At 39.6% G+C, this 21,981-nt stretch overlaps 1 pseudogene; it reads left to right on the forward strand.

Moving 5' to 3' along the window:
* Positions 1-15,831: 15,831 nt before the first annotated feature.
* Positions 15,832-16,482, forward strand: LOC147291916 (secreted RxLR effector protein 161 pseudogene; annotated as a pseudogene).
* Positions 16,483-21,981: the final 5,499 nt, after the last annotated feature.

Consider the following 21,981-nt stretch of genomic DNA (forward strand, 5'->3'; position numbering starts at 1 on the left):
CGGTGGATGATATTCCGAGCCATGCAATGGAAAAGGAATGCAAAGAGCTCGAAACAATTCATTGTCCTTATCAGGTCGCGTTTTTCGTGCCCGGCCCCAAAGCCAGATGTTTATACTTTTATGAAAATGATGTCTGTTTTTTCCTTCAACCTTTCAAATTTGGACTGCGACTTCCTCTTCATCACCCAATTAGAGAATTTCTTTGGTACTTCGATCTTCCTCATGCCCAGCTTGTTCCAAACAGTTGGAGAACTTTACTTCACCTTCTGGCCCGTTAGAATTTATTCAGGGCAAAGGAATGGAACAACAAGGAAGAACTCGACCTTACTTTGAGGGAAATTATGTACTGCTACACCCTCAATCCCATGGAAAAGGTCGCGAGAAGCTTTTGGTACCTAACCCCAAGGAAGAGTCTCGCAATTATTACCGATAATCCTTCCTCGAATCATGATTGGAAGGAGTTTTTTGTGCATGTTGCTGGTGAATGGGAATTCAGAGATGGTGATTCCGAACAATTCCCAACTCCTTGTAAATGGAACTTCAAAGGGATTCCAAATAACAACAGAACTTGCCCGATCCTAAACGAAGCTGAAAAGAAAAGAATGTCGAACATCCTGGGTCTTAAAGGATGCATGCCTTGGAATGAGGATATTAAGACAATCATCGCTCGAATAGGACCATGCATTCGAGAAACAAGCAGGGAATCCATAAAAGATAAAGAAGCTGATGGTTTCGTGTAAGAAATAAGGGAAGAGGATCCAATCCTTTCCAAGATTATTCCCCGGAGAATCATGGTTCCTGCTTCACAAGTGGCAAATAGAAGTTAGAATTACAAGAGGATTCTTTTCCTTTGATTTCTTTGAAGAAACTCAAGGTTCTTTCAAAGAAAAATTTGCAAATATCTGGGTCTTCCTCGGGAGAAAAGGGAGTTACCCAACAGCAGAGTGAGATTTTGAACCCTCCTCCAATAAGTTTGGATGAATCTCTTCCCCAGCAACCACAACCTAAAGTCAAAGTAGGTGGTGAGCTTCCAACCGACCTAAAATCTGCCATGTTGGAGATGTTGGACGACCCCTCGTTGCAGAATTTACCAATGCCTTGTTATGATAGACCTTTGAAGGATCTAAGCAGAGAGAAGACTTGCACCGCAAATGTCATTTCCCTAACCCAGGTACTTTGCTCCTTTCAGAATGCATTTATTGAAATTATCTTTCCTATTCGAATTATGAGAGATTTCCTTTCATGTTCTAATTTTAGTCTTTGCTAAGTAGAGCAAGCATATACTTTCATATGCTGAAGTTGAGATGTGTTCTTGAAGATGAAGTGAACAAACTTTGTGTTGAGCTTCAGCAAGTTCGAAGTGCCTCCGAAGAAGAAGCATCTAAGCTTAGGGCCTCCATTGAAAGTCTTAGAAAAGACTTAGCTGCTGTCAATTCCTCTTTGGACAAAAGCAATCTTGAATAAAGGGATACCAAAGTTCTTCTTGAAATGAAGGAATTACTTGTTAATTAATGAAATGCAACAAGAGCTCGAGGCCAAAACTTCTCAAATTTCTAATTTGGAGTCTGAAGCTGTAGGGAATGTGGTTTCTCTCACAATCTTCAAATCTAGTTTGGCTGAGAATGAGAAGACTCTTGGTGTGTTAGAGAAGGAGAATTCAGAGCTGCAAGAGAAGCTTGCTAATTCATATGTTGAGGATTCTCCAAAATACATTAAATTAGTCAATGTCTGCTTTCTGGAAGGCTTTGAGAGTTGTAAGGAGAAGATGAAGCTTGAATTCCCTGACTTTAAGAACCTAGATCATATAACCCCCACCTTGGGGGATGATACTTCTCAATGAAATTTCCTTTTCGAAAATAATTGTCTGTAATGAATTCCTTCTCAGAAGGTTTTAATCGTATTTTTGAACTTTTACTATATTTGTAACGACCCGACCCAAAGTTGACTTTTAAAATAAATGGGCTTTTGATTTTTGACTTTGGGTCCGTTAGATAGGTCTCGAGTTCACGAGTTCGTAGACACGCGGCACGCGTCAATCGGAGTTACAGTTTGAAAGATATGAGCGTTTGAATCAAGGGGCAATTTCGTAAAATGGACAAATTGGGTTTAAAAATCAGATTTTTTTTAGAACTTTCTCTCTCTCTAGAATCTTCTTTCTCTCCCTTTTTTTATTCTCTCACACTCTCTCCTCTCCCCCCCGCTGGTTTTCTCTCTCTCGGCTGGCTCTCTCTCTCTTCCCCGTGACCTCTCTCCTCGACCCTCGGTCGTCCGGCGCCGGATTTCAGTGATCCGACCGGCGTTGGACTCGCCTCCACGCCGCCGACCTCCCAGTGGGGTCCGATCAGCCAACCAAGCCGCAACGGCGGCGCAGCGACGCCGTTTCTGAACGAAGCTCTCGACGGCGACTCAATTTTTCCGGCGAGTTCGAGGCCGACGACCACTTGGGTTCTCTTCCCCAGGCTCCGGCGAGTCTAGCAGCGTCACCCCCTTGCTCCGGTGATCGCTCACGGCGGCGAATCGACGATGCAAAAGCCGACGGCTTCCGCCGCCGATTTCGGCCATTTCCGGTGAGATTTGGCCGTCGGCCGAGTTGTCAAAAATGATCCTCGAGGTATGGGCCTTCTTTCCACCTTGTTATTGCGTGTCAATTTTGAGAATTTAAAAAAATTGAAATTTTAGGGCTTGTACCCATTTCGGGTTTGCCTTGAATTGAGCCTACTTGAATGATTTCTGAGTTGTTTTTCATCCAATTGAAGGTCCTAGGTTGAATTTGGGTTGATTTTTAGTTGAAAAATCATTTTCTTAGATTGTGCCGCCTCAGCCACCACTGCCTCCGCCACTTGTGGCGGCGGGTCAGCGGCCGTTTGTCTCTTTTTGCTCACATTGAACTTCTAGGAGATCCTTAGAGGTTGTTTGGTGAGTTCTGTGAAATTTCTGTGTTGTATAAGCCGGGCAGCCACCGTGTATGGTGGCGGCCGCCCGTTTTGGACAATTAAACGACTAATTGTGAATTATGTTTATATTTAAGTTGGCTGTCTGGTCTTAACAGGTACAGGGGCTCGGGAAATATCATTCCTGATGCTGTTATGCTGCCGGATTTGGTATCCGAGCAATGGCACCGTGAAGGGTATTTTGGTCTTTTACGTGGTTTAATTGTCTGTTTTATAGATTTGCTGCTTTACACTAGAGAAGATTAGGTGTAGGATTTGAATTGGGAGAATGAATTGACGAGGATTTGAGGTGAAGGAATTATTTGGGAATTATAGAGTTTCTTAGAGGAGAGTCACCAAATTAAAGAAAGATTGTTTATAGTCAAGATTAATGATTGATGATTAGGCAGTTATTATATACAAAATGATCAAATTAATTATTGAGGAAATGTTAGTATGTTTCGAGTGACAGACAAGTGATGGTTTATGAGCGGGGATCAATTTCGGAGGGATTCGGCTTAGTTCGGAGTAACTGTGGGTGAAATGTTGTAAGTTAGAAATGCGAGTACTGATTGGGTGAGCCTGCTCGTATGGAGAGACCCCACCATACGGGATTGTGGCCAGGATACGAGCCTGCTCGTGCGGAGAGACCCCTCCGTACGAGATTGTGGCCAGGATACGAGCCTGCTCGTATGGAGAGACCCCTCCATACAGGATTGTGGCCAGGATACGAGCCTGCTCGTATGGAGAGACCCCTCCATACGAGATTGTGGCCAGGATACGAGCCTGCTCGTGCGGAAGGGTCATCCGTACGGGATTGTGGCCAGGATACGAGCCTGCTCGTGCGGAAGGGTCATCCGTACGAGATTGTGGCTAGGATTTGAGCCTGCCCGAGTGCGGGATTGTGGCCTGGACATTGTCTACAGTACAGGTACGAGAATGATGTGAGTTTTAAGAATAAGTGTTTCGAGATATTAGCTTCCAAGGATAGATTCAGTTCAGAGTTTGACTTACGGCTGAGGGGATTTAAAAATGGTTTTGAAAGGAGATTTTCGAAAGTAGTTATAAAGCTGGAGGATTTCCAAGAAACGAAGTGTGTGAAATTAGATAGATGGTTGTTGGGTTGCTTGTATTGCATTTGTTTGCTAGGACTTAGTAAAATCTAGGCTTGAATCGTGAGGACGGAAATGATGGTGTCTATGCATTGAGAATATTAATTAGGATGTGAATGATTGAGGTTGAGGTTAATGGTTGATAATTATGCAATTGATTTGTCAGAGTATAATTATTATTATTGATGGGATTTGATGTGCATTTGAGATATTTTGATTTTCTTGATGCTTGGATGTGGTGTAGGATTTGTGTTTTGCAGGTTAAGCAGGCTGAGGAAGCAGTGGGGAGAAGACGAGGCAGTGGGACCCAGAAAGATTTATTTAATTGTTTTTATTCAGTGGTTTGTTTAAAATGTTTTTGACAGAATTATATTTACTCATGTTGTTGTGCATGGCTCAAAAGTAAGAGAAAACATATTTAACAGTTTGATGTTCAGTATTTTCATGGGCCCGAGGATCGGGACGTTACAGAATGGTATCAGAGCTAGACCCGGCCGGAAGTGTGTGGATTGCAAGACCCAGGGACCAAGACCCTGAGTGGGCGGCTGCGTGAGGCAGTGGCGAGCTACCAGGTGAGGAGAAGTGAATGATCCCACACTGCCCGGGTGGGGAATGGTGATGTTACAGAAAGTTTGAGGAATCAGTTGAGAAAGTGTTTGAGAAACCAGTTTGAGGAAATCAGTTCAGAAAATGTTTGTGAAAGCTAGTTTGAGAAAGAAAATGATTTTAAAGTGATTTCAGAAATTTATTTTACTTGAGCCATGAAAATGTTTGAGAAAGTTTTGAGAAATGTCCCATGCACTGTCATCGTCTCTCTGCTCCTCAGCAAGTTCAGGAAAGTTGGAAGGTTGAGTAAGTTTATTAATAAGAGATCAGAGGGTTAATCAGAGTGGCGCAGCGGAAGCATGGTGAGATTTAAACAAATCACGTTGGCACGTGGTCAATAGAGGGATCAGCGAGGTTGATAGGAGGTACGAGTTTGGGCATCACTTGTCTGTTACGATATATGCTAAATTTCGAGGACGAAATTTTTGTAAGGGGGGAAGGTTGTAACGACCCGACCCAAAGTTGACTTTTAAAATAAATGGGCTTTTGATTTTTGACTTTGGGTCCGTTAGATAGGTCTCGAGTTCACGAGTTCGTAGACACGCGGCACGCGTCAATCGGAGTTACAGTTTGAAAGATATGAGCGTTTGAATCAAGGGGCAATTTCGTAAAATGGACAAATTGGGTTTAAAAATCAGATTTTTTTTAGAACTTTCTCTCTCTCTAGAATCTTCTCTCTCTCCCTTTTTTTATTCTCTCACACTCTCTCCTCTCCCCCCCGCTGGTTTTCTCTCTCTCGGCTGGCTCTCTCTCTCTTCCCCGTGACCTCTCTCCTCGACCCTCGGTCGTCCGGCGCCGGATTTCAGTGATCCGACCGGCGTTGGACTCGCCTCCACGCCGCCGACCTCCCAGTGGGGTCCGATCAGCCAACCAAGCCGCAACGGCGGCGCAGCGACGCCGTTTCTGAACGAAGCTCTCGACGGCGACTCAATTTTTCCGGCGAGTTCGAGGCCGACGACCACTTGGGTTCTCTTCCCCAGGCTCCGACGAGTCCAGCAGCGTCACCCCCTTGCTCCGGTGATCGCTCACGGCGGCGAATCGACGATGCAAAAGCCGGCGGCTTCCGCCGCCGATTTCGGCCATTTCCGGTGAGATTTGGCCGTCGGCCGAGTTGTCAAAAATGATCCTCGAGGTATGGGCCTTCTTTCCCCCTTGTTATTGCGTGTCAATTTTGAGAATTTAAAAAAATTGAAATTTTAGGGCTTGTACCCATTTCGGGTTTGCCTTGAATTGAACCTACTTGAATGATTTCTGAGTTGTTTTTCATCCAATTGAAGGTCCTAGGTTGAATTTGGGTTGATTTTTAGTTGAAAAATCATTTTCTTAGATTGTGCCGCCGCAGCCACCACTGCCTCCGCCACTTGTGGCGGCGGGTCAGCGGCCGTTTGTCTCTTTTTGCCCACATTGAACTTCTAGGAGATCCTTAGAGGTTGTTTGGTGAGTTCTGTGAAATTTCTGTGTTGTATAAGCCGGGCAGCCACCGTGTATGGTGGCGGCCGCCCGTTTTGGACGATTAAACGACTAATTGTGAATTATGTTTATATTTAAGTTGGCTGTCTGGTCTTAACAGGTACAGGGGCTCGGGAAATATCATTCCTGATGCCGTTATGCTGCCGGATTTGGTATCCGAGCAATGGCACCGTGAAGGGTATTTTGGTCTTTTACGTGGTTTAATTGTCTGTTTTATAGATTTGCTGCTTTACACTAGAGAAGATTAGGTGTAGGATTTGAATTGGGAGAATGAATTGACGAGGATTTGAGGTGAAGGAATTATTTGGGAATTATAGAGTTTCTTAGAGGAGAGTCACCAAATTAAAGAAAGATTGTTTATAGTCAAGATTAATGATTGATGATTAGGCAGTTATTATATACAAAATGATCAAATTAATTATTGAGGAAATGTTAGTATGTTTCGAGTGACAGACAAGTGATGGTTTATGAGCGGGGATCAATTTCGGAGGGATTCGGCTTAGTTCGGAGTAACTGTGGGTGAAATGTTGTAAGTTAGAAATGCGAGTACTGATTGGGTGAGCCTGCTCGTATGGAGAGACCCCTCCGTACGAGATTGTGGCCAGGATACGAGCCTGCTCGTATGGAGAGACCCCTCCATACGGGATTGTGGCCAGGATACGGGCCTGCTCGTGCGGAGAGACCCCTCCGTACGAGATTGTGGCCAGGATACGAGCCTGCTCGTGCGGAAGGGTCATCCGTACGGGATTGTGGCCAGGATACGAGCCTGCTCGTGCGGAAGGGTCATCCGTACGAGATTGTGGCTAGGATTTGAGCCTGCCCGAGTGCGGGATTGTGGCCAGGACATTGTCTACAGTACAGGTACGAGAATGATGTGAGTTTTAAGAATAAGTGTTTCGAGATATTAGCTTCCAAGGATAGATTCAGTTCAGAGTTTGACTTACGGCTGAGGGGATTTAAAAATGGTTTTGAAAGGAGATTTTCGAAAGTAGTTATAAAGCTGGAGGATTTCCAAGAAACGAAGTGTGTGAAATTAGATAGATGGTTGTTGGGTTGCTTGTATTGCATTTGTTTGCTAGGACTTAGTAAAATCTAGGCTTGAATCGTGAGGACGGAAATGATGGTGTCTATGCATTGAGGATATTAATTAGGATGTGAATGATTGAGGTTGAGGTTAATGGTTGATAATTATGCAATTGATTTGTCAGAGTATAATTATTATTATTGATGGGATTTGATGTGCATTTGAGATATTTTGATTTTCTTGATGCTTGGATGTGGTGTAGGATTTGTGTTTTGCAGGTTAAGCAGGCTGAGGAAGCAGTGGGGAGAAGACGAGGCAGTGGGACCCAGAAAGATTTATTTAATTGTTTTTATTCAGTGGTTTGTTTAAAATGTTTTTGACAGAATTATATTTACTCATGTTGTTGTGCATGGCTCAAAAGTAAGAGAAAACAGATTTAACAGTTTGATGTTCAGTATTTTCATGGGCCCGAGGATCGGGGCGTTACAATATTTAATCTAGTAATTTTCATTTTGGCAGATGTCTTTGATCAGAGACATCTTTTTTTTAATGAAATAGAATTTCATCAAGTAGATTTTTGTGCACAAGTATTTGGATCCATAAACATGATTATTTTTTTTTTTTTTAAGAAAAAGAGTGAGGCTATGCAGACCACCCTTAGTTGCTGAGTTGACCACCCTAATATATTTTTTTCAAATTTTTTCCTATTTTACCCTTTATTGCAAAAACATGATGAAATCACCCAGATCCATTCGGTGGTCATCTACCGAAACATCCACCAATGTTCGACAAATAAGTGTCGAATAAATACAAATATTTCAACAGATAACTGTCGAATGCCTTTTTCATTTCCATTCGGTGGTTATGCACTGAATAATTCACCAATGTTCAGCAGATAACTGTCGAATAATCATAAATATTTCGGTAGATAACTGTCGAATGACCTAACGAATAAAATTGAAATTTTTTGTTTTAAGGGTAAAGTTGGAATTTTGAAATTGGGTGGTCAACTAAGTAATTTAGGGTGGTCGGAATAGAACTGACCAAAGAAAAAACATGTATTTGCCTCTTTGGGCCCCATCCTAGTGGACTGACCCTCAAGCTTTTTAATTTTATTGTTAAAATTGGGCTTAAGGGGCCAGACCTTTCTATCAAAGCCTCTTTTAATTTTAGCGGGAAACAATTTCTTTTAAAAAGAAATTTAACTCCCATTTATTTCGCGAGGATAAGGAGAGCCTTTCAATCCTCTTTTAAACCCAACCACCGTGACCCCCCATTAATTCATCTGGGAAGCTATAACGCCTGTCTCCACGTTCAGCGAAAAAGAAGGCTTGTTCTTTTAATCATAGCTCTTTAAGTTTTTGTAATGAGTAGATTGTGAGGTCTATAAATACTACCTGAAATAGTATTATGCCTCACTCAAGCTTTTAATCTCTCTTTGAAGTTTCTCATATGGCTAATTCTTCCAACATGCCCACCATAGCCAATGGCGTTTTCAACCTCTCTAATGGGGTTTCGTCTGACAAGGTTCCCCCCTCATACCCATGCACCCGCTCCTCTCCCTGCTGGTTCTAATCAAGATAGGTCCTACCTGAACGGGATAAGCGACTCTGAGGAAGATGAGGATTGGATTCATGGACTTGCGTCATAAAATGCTGCCACCTTGAATTCTTTTCTAGAAGTCTCGAAAAACTAGAGCGACATGGTGAACAAGCTCCAAACCAAACTCTTGGAGGTACAGAGGCAGCTGTATGAGTCTCATACCACCACCGCTCACCTTCACGAACGCTACCTATACTGGAGGAGCAAATTCAGGATGCTCTGTGCCCGTTTCGACTTGTTGAAGGACGACCTGGACACCACCATACTTCAGCAGCGCCACGGTACCATGGTTTTGAGCGCTTCTAAAGCTATACCAAGATAGTGGTCCCTGTGGTCCCTGAGTTCTCTGCTTCCTGGGAAGATATAAATTCCTGGGAAGCAGGCGAGGCTCACACCCCCTTTGTTAGTTCCATGAACAAGACCATTCTCCTCAGTGTCGAGTAAACCTTTGTAAGACCCCAGGGAAGGTGCCTCCCTGGTTTTAATACTTTATTTCAAATATTTTGATTCTAGTTTTAGTTTCAATTAGTATGTAGGAAGTTGTAATTGGGCTTCAGCTCTTATTATGGAATGAAAAACTGGCACTTACATTAAAATCTTGTTTTTGAACTCATATAATAGGATATTACATTAAATGAACTTCCTATTGATAGAATTTTTTTAAATGCAAGACATTACAAGGCCTTGGTACATTTTTCTCATTTAAATCTTGAAGCCAATAAGTACATGACCTTCGCATGTCAATGACCCTGTATGGACCTTCCTAGGTAGCGCCCAATTTACCCTCTATGGAATCTTTTTTGTTTGGCATTACTTCTTGAAGAACTAGGTCTCCAATCTTGAAGTGTTGAGGCTTAATTTTCCTGGAGTGATATTCAACCATTTTATGCTTATAGTAAGCCTGGCGAAGTTGTGATTTTTCCCTCCTTTCTTCAAATAGATCCAAATTCATTCACAAAGCTTCATCATTTCCCAGAAGCTTTGTGATCTTATTTCAACTAGAATCACAATTTCGGTCCTATAAGCCAAGGAAATGGTGACTTGCCTGTTGGGGTTTTCTTAGTGGTTCGTTATGCCCAGAGAACATGGCGGAGTTCATCTACCCAGTTACCTTTTGCCGATCCCAACCTTCTCTTTATTCCTCGCAAGATACTTCTATTTGCGACTTCAGCTTGTCCATTAGCCTGAGGATGCGTAGGCGAGGAATAATGATTCTTTATCCCAAAATGAGAGCAGAACTCTTTGAAGGCCTTGTTGTCAAATTGTGTTCCATTATTTGAAACAACGAACGTGGGGATTCCAAACCTGCAGAGAATATGTCGAAGGACAAAGTTCTCAATATATTCCTTAGTTGTTTTGGCTACTGCTTCAGCTTCGACCCACTTAGTGAAGTAATTGATTGTCACAATCAACATATTCCTTTGACCTGATGCCATTGGGAAAAATCCAAGGAGTTCCATTCCTCATTGTGCGCACGAACAGCCAGGGACTGGTTAGTGGTACCAATGGCTCGGCAGGTTGGCGCGCTTTGACATTGTTTGCACTTTCGAATTAACTCCTCAGCTTCCTACCTCATCCTTGGCCAATAGAAACTGTGCCTAAGCAACTTGAATGCTAAGGTTTTTCCTCCAAAATGTGCCCCACAGATTCCTTCATAAACCTTCCGAAGTGCATAATTAGCCTCATATAGGCTTAGACACTTCAGTAATGGGCTGGTGAAACTAGGGGTGGGCATTTTAACCGTGCACCGCCAAAACCGGCCGAACCACACCGCCAAAAAACCGTAAAAAACTGCGTTGACTAAAAAAAGTCAACACCGCCAAAAAAATCGAACCGCACTGGTTCTCTCCGGTTCCGGTTCTGGTTCCACACCTCATTTAACCGCACCGCACCGAACCACACTGCATAATTGCAAAAAATATATATTTTTATATTTTTATACATATATATATATACCATTTTATATATTTTTTATACATATTTATATACTTTTTATATACTTTTTATACACTTTTTGTACACATTTTTATATACTTTAGACCCTAAAACCTAATAAACTATTAAAATTAATATTAACCTAGCTATATTTTAGGGTTTAGACCCTAAAATATATTTTATATAACCCTATACCTATTTTCTAGATATATAATATAATAATAAATTAATAATGTTTTAGTATATAATTTTAGTTATACCCATTACCCTATATAATAAAATTAGTATATTATTTATATTATATATAAAAAAAATTAGTATATTATTTATAGTTATACTCTATATACTAAATTTTTAATTGTTTATAGTTCTAGGGTATAATATATAGTTATATACTATATAAGTGTGTAGGGTATACGCCATATAAGGTATAGGATTTAAAATTTATGGTATAAGGTTTAGGATATGGTATAGATCCTATAGGATATTAGGGTTTATGGTATAAGGATTTAAAACTTATGGTATAGGGTTTGGTTGCAACTCATCTCTCATTCTCAAAACCCTAAACCCTAAGGTTTAAAATTTTATATATTCTACATACTCTATATATTCTAGTTACATAAACTAGTTTGCTCAACCAAACCCCAAACCCTAAACCAAATCCAATTGCTCAAACCCCAAAACATTAAAACATATGTACATGTAATAAAAAGACGAAACCCCAACATGGCCAAACCCCAAAACATATGTTTTATATAAATTATAAAACATTAAAAAATTTAAAACATATGTAAATGTCATAAAATGACCAAAACCGCAGTGGAGAACCGCACCGCACCTTGAATGGTTTAGTTTGGTTTGGTTTTTTTACTCCCTTCACGGTTTTAAACACCGAACCGCACCGCGTATGAATGTCCGGCGAGGCGCCCGGTTCTGGGGGAGAACGGGACCGAACCGCACCGCGCCCACCCCTAGGTGAAACTTCTCTTATACAGATCTTGACCAATCACAACATATCGAGTTGATCTTCTCCTTAAACTGCAAGCTTCTTCTAGATATGTGGGGAGTTTTTCATTTAAGTTGAAATCCACGATCTCCTTCATCCATCTCCATCTGAAAGGTCAAGCTGATTACTGTCTTTTCTTCGACGTCAATACTTGGCTTGTCTAGCTCTTCCACTAATATACTTAGTGCAAAGGCCGTTTCTAAGTATGAAGCGAGCCTTGCCAAGGCGTCGGCCAGAGTATTTTGGGTTCGCGAAACCTGCTCAATTTGAATTGTATCAAATTTCTCTTGCAATTTTTTCACCTACTTCAAGTACTCAATCATGTTTGGCTCTTTAGCCTTATATTCAGAGTTCACTTGATTCACAATCAATTGGGAATCACTGAAGATTTTTATCCTGCAAACCCCCAGTTCTTTTGCCATACGCATTCCTGCGATTAATGCCTCATACTCGAAAAAATTATTAGTCGCATTAAAGTTAAACTTTAAAGCATATGGGTGTTGTACACCATCTGGGGAGGTTAAAAGTAAACATGTGCCCCCTCCCAGGCAAGTTGAAGAACCATCCACGTTCAGGATCCAGTGTTCGTCCCTTGTTTGATTTGAATTTTCTGACATAGTGAATTCCGCAATGAAATCAGCTACCACCTGCCCTTTAATTGAGGCTTTTGGCACATAAAAGATATCAAATTGGCTTAATTCGACTGACCATTTCATTAATCGACCTGATGCTTTAGGTTTATGAATGACTTGTTGAAATGGTTGATCGGTTAAAACTTTAACGTTGTGTGCCTGAACATAAGGTCTCAACTTCCTTGATGTCACTATTAATGCCAAAGCAAGCTTCTCGATTGGCTCATACTTCACCTCTGCTCCCTGTAATACTTTGCTAACAAAGTGGATTGGCATTTGACTCTTTTCTGTCTGTTTGAGCAACATAGAATTGACTGCCGAACTAGAAATCGCGAGGTATAGATACAACGTTTCATGTACCTCAGGCTTCGTCATGACTAGTAAACTATGAAAATACCTTTTTAGTTCTTGAAAGGCTTCTTCGCACTTTGAAGTCCATTCAAACTGTTTTGATTTCTTAATGGCTTTGAAAAACGGGAAGTATTTGTCTGTTACCTTTGATACAAAACGGTTCATTTGATATTTCCGAAAAACATCAAAAGTCCTTGATAGATGCTTCATATGGTCTTAAGCTTTAAGAGACTTAGTAAGCATGTCATCAACATATACTTCTATTGTGTCTCCAATCTGATCCTTAAAAATCTCATTTACCAGAAGTTGATATGTTGCCCCTGCATTCTTTAATCCAAATGGCATTTTTGTATAAAAATAAAACCCTTCATCTGTAAAAAATGCAGTTTTCTCCTCATATGGCTGGTACATCTTAATTTGGTTGTACCTTGAAAAGCCATCAATGAAGCTCATGGCTTCATGTCCAACAGTAGCATCGACCAGTTGATTTATGTGAGGTAAGGGGAAACTATCCTTGGGACAGGCTTGATTCAAGTCAGTGAAATCAACACACATCCTCCACTTTCCATTTGACTTCTTTACCATCACCACATTGGCTATCCATTTTGGATACTTTGCCTCACGAATGAAAGGAGCCTTCTTCAACATCTCTACTTCTTCCTTAATCGCCGATTTTCTATCTGGGGTGAAGTTTTTGCGCTGCTAAATCACGGGTGAGTGGGCTGGATCAATGTTCAGATGATGAAAAATTACCCTTGGATCAATTCCAGGCATATAGTCATGGGTCCAGGCGAACACATCTCGATGTTACTTTAAGAACTCCTCCAATTCTTTCTGCAATGTGTGTGGAATCTCCTTTCTAATCCTAACAGTTTTTGCAGGTTTGTCAGGATAGACACTTATGGTGTAAGTTTTTTCCACCACCTCTGCCCCGAACTTTTTATTCCCTGAAGTTGATCCTTCCTCATTCCTTTCCACTTTCGAAGTCGATTCTGGGGTCTTCACTTCCTTTTGTTGGACTCGTAATGCATTCACATAACATTCCCGAGATTGCAATTGGTCTCCTCGAACCATCCCTACCCCCATTGGTATAGGAAATTTCACTGTCAAACAATAAGTTGAAATGCTAGCCCATAGAGCATTCAGGCTGGGTTGCCCCAAAATCACATTATACACTGTTGGGACATCGACCACAATAAAGGCCACCAGGATAGTGCTGGTTCAAGGTTCTTCCCCCAATGTTAGGGGTAAGGTAAAGGAACCTAGGGACTCGGCCTTATCCCTAGCGAATCCTCTTAAGATTGTGGCCGAAGGTCTCATCTTTTTCATTGGAATCCATGTCTTTTCCAAGGTCTCCCAGTAGATCACATCAGCCGAACTCCCTGGATCGACGAACACCCTTTTTACGATTTCATTAGCAATCATTGTTGTAATCACCAATCCATCATTGTGGGGAAAATGCAATCCTTGCATATCTTGGTCGCCGAAGCTAACAGGCTAGAACTTCTGCTGCTGAACAAAAAAGACCTTTCATGCTTGTTGTTCGATCTGCGCCTGCTTCATGTAATTCTTTCTCCCATTGCTAGATTCTCCTCCATTATGTATCCCTTCGTGAATGAATTGAATAACTTCCCCCTCAGGCCTTGGGGAAGGTGCTGGCAATGCCACTTATCTATTATCTCGTTGTGCTCGAGGTTAATCAGCTACATAATTTCTTATTTGGCCTCTTCGAATCAACCCTTCTATTTGTTCCTTGAGTTCGAAGCAATCCTCCATATTGTGTCCATGATCGCAATGAAACTTGCAATACTTGTCTTGTGGTCTCTTGGTAGGATCCGTGGACATTCTTCTAGGTTTTTGTAGTAGTTGACTACCAAAAATCTCCATGAGAATTTGCTCTCGGGGAATTCGGAGCAGTGTGTAAGATTCGTATCAACTTACTAAACCTTTCGGTCGATTGCTTCCCATATTTGTGGGCCCTCTTTTATCATTTTTTCGGATCTATTCACACCGTTCTTTCGTTTTCCTTGATTGTTTGTTGTTGATATCATCTCCCCGAAATTTGTGGTCTTCGTATTTGCCTTATGAACCTTCAGGAGGTCATCAGCATTCATATGCTTTTCTGCGCATTCCAATAATTCCTTCAAAGTCAAGGGTTCATTTTTTCCCAATGAATAGGTGAATTGTGTGGGCTGTAATCCATTTATTAAAGCTTGGATTATAGATTCCTCGTGTACTCCCTCGACCTCAAGTATTTGTGAAGTGACTCACTTTCTCCTTGTCTTATAGACATAAGATGGATCGTACCACGTTTCCTTTTCATACTTCCAATGAACTGGGCCTCAAATGCCTCAACAAGTTACTCAAAACTTTCCACGGTTCCTAGGGAGAGTTTACTAAACCAAACTCTTGCGCCACCCTTCAACGTTGTCACAAATGCTCGGCACATTATGGCGTATGGCACCAGATAAAGTGTCATTTGTGAACGAAAGGTTTCCAAGTGATCTTTTGGGTCTGTATGCCCATCATAGAGTTCAGTAGTTGAGAATTTCAATCTTGGCAGCATTGGGTAAGCCTGAATTTCTCCCGTCAAAGGACTTCTCAAATCCACAGGTTGCCAGAAATGAGGGTTCTCTCCCGTCAAGTTTACCTCAACCTCAAGATGACCTTCCTCACTCCATTGGTTCTGAGAAGGCTCCTCTCTTTCATGGTTCATATGATCTAACCTTTGAATCACATTTTGCAAACCGGTTGTTAGAGTTCGAAGAGTTTCTTGGATCGTCTCGAACTGATTCACTTGTGGCATGTCCGGGTCAGGATGTCGTGTGTCTCCCATATTTGTACTACGAGTGTTCACCATCAGTAAATTTCTTCGTTTCCCAAAGACGACGCCAGCTGATGAGGCTTGAATTTCCAATATGTTAACACAAAGTGATCTTATATGGATATTCTCCTTTTCACGTAAAAATTGATTTCTTCCTAGGTTTGCAAGTTAAGCAAGAGGGTAATGGTATGTTTATCTCTCAATCTAAGTATGCTAGGAATTTAGTCAAGAAATTTGGTCTTGAATCATCCAAGGTTGCAATTACTCCTATGAGTAAAAGCACCAACCTTCATAGAGACCCAAATGACAAAAAAAGTTGATCAAACGTTGTATAGAAGCATGATAGGCAACCTACTCTACCTCACAGCCAGCAGACTCGACATCTCTTTTGCTATTGGAGTATGTGTAAGGTTTCAAAGTGATCCAAAGGAATCACATTTGCTTGTAACTAAGAGAATAATTAAGTATGTTAGTGGGATATTTGATTATGGATTGTGGTATACTCAGGACACTAACACACGATTGGTAGGATTTGGTGATTCAGATTGGGCCGGTTGTAGTGATGATCTAAAGAGCATTTCGAGTGGTGCCTTCTATGTAGGGAACAACTTGGTGTCTTGGCATAGCAAGAAACAGAATTGTGTTTCTTTGTCTACTGCTGAAGCTGAATACATAGCTGCCGGAAGTTGTTGTACACAACTTCTTTGGATGAAGCAAATGCTTGCTGACTATGGGTTTGTTGAGGAAACTTTTGTCATATATTGTGACAACATGAGTGTCATTGACATCTTAAAGAACCCAGTCCAATATACTCGAACCAAACACATTGACATAAGACAACATTTCATTAGGGATCTTGTTGAGAGTGGTACCCTTACTTTGACTTTTGTTCCCTCAGAAAAGCAACTGGCAGATATCTTTACCAAAGCCTTGGAGAATCCAAAGCACATTGGTCTTAGGAAGTCGATTGGTATTTGTGCCAATGAGTGATTTATTATTCAATTACATGTGCTTCAATGTCATTCACTTTGTTTTTTTTTTTCAAGTTATATGTTCAGTTTGTCTTTTACATAATACACTGGCTGATTTTACCTCTGCCTTTTCACTCCATTTGGTGTCAAAAAGGGTCTTTGCGCATAAATTTTGTTATATCATTAAGCATAACCCTTTTTCTTGTCACTTGTGTGCTATGAAGTCTTTTCTTTTAGAAAATCTTGTCAAGGTAACTCAAAATTGTTGAAGCAGTTTTTCAAGATGATGTGATTGATTCTGAGTGTTGATCTCTTAGGATAATTGTTCATTTGTGCCATCTCTTAAATTCATATTTTGTTTATCAAAAAAAAAAAAAAATGTGGCCAATGTAGTCACAATCCAAATGATATGAGATAATAAAATTCTCTCAAAGTAGTGTGACCAAAGAAGTCATGGCCCTAGGGAGTTATAAGGTGTTTTTTGATGATCTAGGGTAAAGAGTCACAAAATTGGACCAAATCATTACACTAAACAAGAAGTGTGTCAACTCTTGTCATTAGCTAACAAAATTTTTTTTAAGTTTTATTCACAAATTTGCACTTATCTTGAGAGGTCAAATTCTAATCTCACTTTGTGCTAGAAATTTTTTTAACATATTTGATTTTCCTTGACATCGTTTTTCTTTTAGGAAAAGTCTTGATTGCTAGCAACGTCCTCCTTATCTCTTAAATGTGCTCATTTGATTGCAAACTTTTTTTTTTATCTAATTGGTGTATGATGCATGTGTTTGAATCAGTCCAGTGCTTTGTCTAATTTTCTTTGTTATCTTGTCAAATGCATCTCTAACATTTTCAAATAAGGCTTTGAAGCACAAGTGATTGGAAGTGAAATTTATGTGTCCAAAGGTCTATTTCTGTGTTTTATGATTTTGTTTTGGTGTGTCTCCCAGTATTGGGTAATCTCTGGTTAAATCTTTCTCTGTCCCATGCCCAAATGTAGTACAGTTTGACTGGTTACACACCCATCAAACATTCATTGTTCTGTCATGGGTAGTTCGTATTGAGAGGGAGTGTTCTATTTAGGGGGAGTGTCCTTTTTAGGGAGAGCTTGTATTGAGGGGAAGTGTTCTATTTAAGGGGAGTCACATTATGTTTTTCTGACTTGCTTCTGGTTGATTGCTCACAAATTTTAGCAAGTTTTCTACTTGCTCGACATGTATTTTGTTTGTGTGAACTCTTTCTCAATATAATTTTTTTTCTGCTTCCTTTCTTCTCTATTGTCTTTCCATGTCAAAAAGGGGGACAAAATTTGGAATTCATTCACATATTATCTTGTTGTTGTACTTGCTTATTTATCTATACTGCTATCTCTTTGTGTTAGCATGTTTCTTTGCAGGTAATACGTTCTCATTGAGTCTCTTAGTCTAAGGAGGGAATGTGTGAGAGTTTTGTGAGCTGATGGAATATGTTTTGTCAAGGAAAGCCAAATGGGGAGATTGTTAGTTTTAGGATTTTCAATATTGGCATTTTCCTTGACTAAAACATTGTATAAATTATGAATTTGTCAATCACACTACAAGCTCTAAGCGAGATTTAAGATGGGAACAATATTGGATTAGTCTTGGAATAAAGAGCTCAAGTTGTCAAAGCCATTACATGCAAAAGGCTCTAAGGTATAATGCACTTCATGCATTTCACGAAAAACAGTTTTGTGTTTATTTGACTAGTCACTCACCGATCATAAGGACAATTTTCTTCACAAGTGCACTGCACATGCAGTTTTAACATTTAAATGTCATGTGTTGTACACATGAGGATTGTGTGTCTTAGATTAGTTCTCACGCACTCACACACACTGTGCACTATTCATCATCTCTCTCAACTCACTCATTCTCACCCTTCACTGAATATTTCCTTGTAAGAATTATTCCTTTGTGTCATTTCCCTTTTGATGAAAGCCACATCACCAATTCTTATCCTTAGTCATCTTAGGATTCCCCTCTAGGACACTTCACACACGAATTGAGTGTGTGAAGCAAGAGGATTCCTTTGTCCTCTTGCTTACATCTTTGGGTGTCCATGAATTGAGCATGATTTGGATTGCAACAAAAGAGGGGTACGACTTTCATTTGTGGTGAGCTCTTTCATTTTTGTGTTAATTTAGGTGAGAAAAGTTTGTTTTGAAAAGAGAGAGTTTCTTTGGAGTAAAAAACGCTTTTTCAATGAAAAATGATTTTTCAATCTATAATGTTTATTTTTGCTAAAATCTGAGTTTGTTTTTTAGCTTGAGAAAATTCCAAACACTCATATAGATTTTAAGCTTGGGTTCTCCATCAACTTCTTCAAGTTATGATTGCTTGAAGGAGCTAATTTCTATAGAACTCACAACTGCATTTCATTGACATAATCTTGGAATCCATTGCGTTGCTTGAAGACCTTTGGTGCCATGTATTGTTGAGCATATGACGTTGCTGCCAGTAACATGTTTGACTAGTCGATTGGCACAAGGAGTTTGCACAAGGATGCACAAGAGTATGTAGCTGCCACTTAGTGTTAGGACATAAGTGATTGAACTTGTTGTGTGATTCTTGTATTTGAAACTCTCTTGATAGTGAATTGTCTGATCAGCTAAAAAGGATCCTCAGTTTTTAAACCCGTTATGATTTTTCTGGGTGAACAATCTTGTGTGTCTTCTTGTGTTTGATTCTCTTGAGTTATCTATTATTATACTAAAAGCATGAATACAAGAACAACCACTTTACTCATGAGCATGACAACATGAATACTTGTATGAATTGTTCATAAAATCAATCACACACCACGTTTGTTATTTCTAGTACTAGGATGCCTATGATGATGGATCTTTGAGTGCTTAGGTTATCACGTGACCCTTGTATCGCACATCACTTTAGTTGTTGATAGCACTGAGATGCCTACTGTGATAGAGCCTTTGAGTGCCTAGGTTGTCACATGTGTGTTATATGTATTTGATATACATTGGCTGTAAGTTTGTATGGGTGTTTGTTAAGTCAATCTATATTACATATTTAAGTTTGTTTGATTAGTCTTTAAGTCAACGTATAAGCAAAAAATTGGGGTACGCACACTGAGTGTGGATTTAGCTCTGTAATTTAGACGGTTGTGCCACCTAATATCAAACTACAAAAAGGATTAACACCAAAGCTTTACAAGGATCATGTGGAGCGTAATGGGTCTTATGACTTTGTCTCCTATCTGATAGACATCATTTGTGTTATCTGGATATCACCTATGGTTTTTAATAAAGTACTGCATTCAATTTTGTTTTCTGTCTTATATATACTAGTTTGTATACATAAAGCTTATTTTATAAGACAGATAATCCTTTTCGGTCTTTTAAGTTGGACTTGAGTGAGCATTGGTTAGCTCTCTCATATAGATTTAAGCCACATAAAGTTAAAGTTTTTAGAGATAGTAAATGTTTTGTGATACATGGAAGGGATGTTTGCTTATAAGATCTTACTGCCATGATTCATGCATTGATTATAATCTTTTTAAATTTTCTTAAGTTCTATTGTAATACATGGACCAAGTGGGAGAATGTTGGATTAGTTGCCCATGTGCCACAACAGATTTTTGCACGTTAGAATTATTTTAACGTGCAACCCCACAAAACTCCCACTCCCTGATATCTCCCATGTATAGTTGGACCCCTATCCAACTTTAAAGTTAAAATTTAAGATTACTTGATCCCACGTTTTGTGGGATGTGGCTAACAACCTCAGTGATGGATTGAGGCTATATATATACTAAAGCTAACAGGTCCCTGGTCTCACCAATTCAAACATTAGTCTGTGATATTTCATCAAATATTAGACTTAAGCCTTTGGTTGTAAACTTCCTTAGCTTAATTTCCACAAACAAAAATTAAAGCCTAATAAGTAATTAACCTTGAAATAAAATAATTTAACCGAACTCAAGAGTCTTACCCAAAGACCTTACTAAGGCGAGCAAAAAATTTGGCAGAGTTTCTCCACAATTTGCCAAAATTATTTGCTTGAAATATTTGTAGGTGCAAAATCTTTAAGGGTACCTAAGAAAATATCCCAAATAAATATTTCAAACTAAAGAGACTCCCAACAAGTGGTTTGTCTTAAAAAAATTTTGGAAAAGTCACAAAGTTTTGGTGTGAGGAGTGTGGAAGGGGGTGATCCTTTATTTATAAGCTTGTAGGGGTGAGAAGTTCTCTTATTGGTCCAATGTGGGACTAGTTCCCACTTACAAATTAGCCAAAACAAGGGAAATAAGGTTGATTGGGCGAACCAGGTCGAAAAAAACCATGGGTCGGCGTGCGGGTCAAAAATTGTGAGAGGAAATGGGTGTGCGATCCGGTTTGGCGAAACGGGTCCCAGTTCCTCTTTTTTTTTTTTTTTTCCTGGTTATGGGATGAACAGCCAAGATCGATTGGGTTTAATGAAGGCGGACGGTCGTGATTAGATCCAGCTCACAAGATTTGGTGCGACGCAGCTCAAGCTGCTTCAGTGCAGCCGCCCGCTGGGCGCCTCATCAACTCGTCCAGCCAATTGGCGCACGCCACGTGGCGCTGGCAGGCCCAATCAGCGCCCATGTGTACTTCTTTTTCCTTTTTAATATTTTTCCTATTTTCTCCAATTTAAAAAATCCACAAAAAATACACTGACCTCCGAAAAATCCTACAAACTCGTGAAGCTGAGTACTAATTTCTTATAGCCTCAAAACAATATTTTGACTTCTAGAATTTTTGTGAAAAATCCAACTTATCCAAATAAAATTTCAAAAAATCAAATAATAATCTAAAATAATTAACTAATTTTAAAAATCCGTAAATCCTTTGTCTGAACTCTTATTTCGACGAGCCAAGTGTCGTTATTCTCAGAAAAAATGAGCTCTACGTCACCAAGGTCTAACCATAGTCACTTGGACTTTAGAAAAAAAAAAAATTAGTCAACTCTTGAAATAAGACCAAATTCTAATTAAATAAATCAAAAGTTAAAATACGGAAAAATCTAAGGTCTTACATACATAATATGATTTAATTTTTATATATTAAATTACTTAACATAAATAAAATATTTTTCAGACAAAAAAAAAATAGTTAAAAAAAATTATTTTTAGATCGGATATATGATAATCTAACGAATGATTTAGTATTAGGAATCCTTAATTATGGATTGGAATCAAGTCAATTTTCTTATAGGATCAAATCAATTAAATTTTTTATTTAATCTTCAGGCTAATCTGCATATTCCATTCATTTATGTGTCTATTGATTAGTAGATCCAATTGTAGGATGATCTCAGAAGTAGCTATCATCTTAAATTGCATGGTGGCCCCTGGCGCATACTTCAACATTATTTAATTGAGAAATAAAATCCATTCAAAAAATAATAATAAAAAAGAAAAAGTAGGGCTCTATTTATTTTACGATTTAATTATACTTACACCTCTGAAGTTTATCGTCTTTTCATATATACTTCTTGAGATTTTAACAATTATACAT

This window comes from Dryas octopetala, chromosome 3, assembly GCF_963921425.1.
Source record: "Dryas octopetala chromosome 3, drDryOcto1.1, whole genome shotgun sequence".
Lineage (NCBI taxonomy): Eukaryota > Viridiplantae > Streptophyta > Magnoliopsida > Rosales > Rosaceae > Dryas > Dryas octopetala.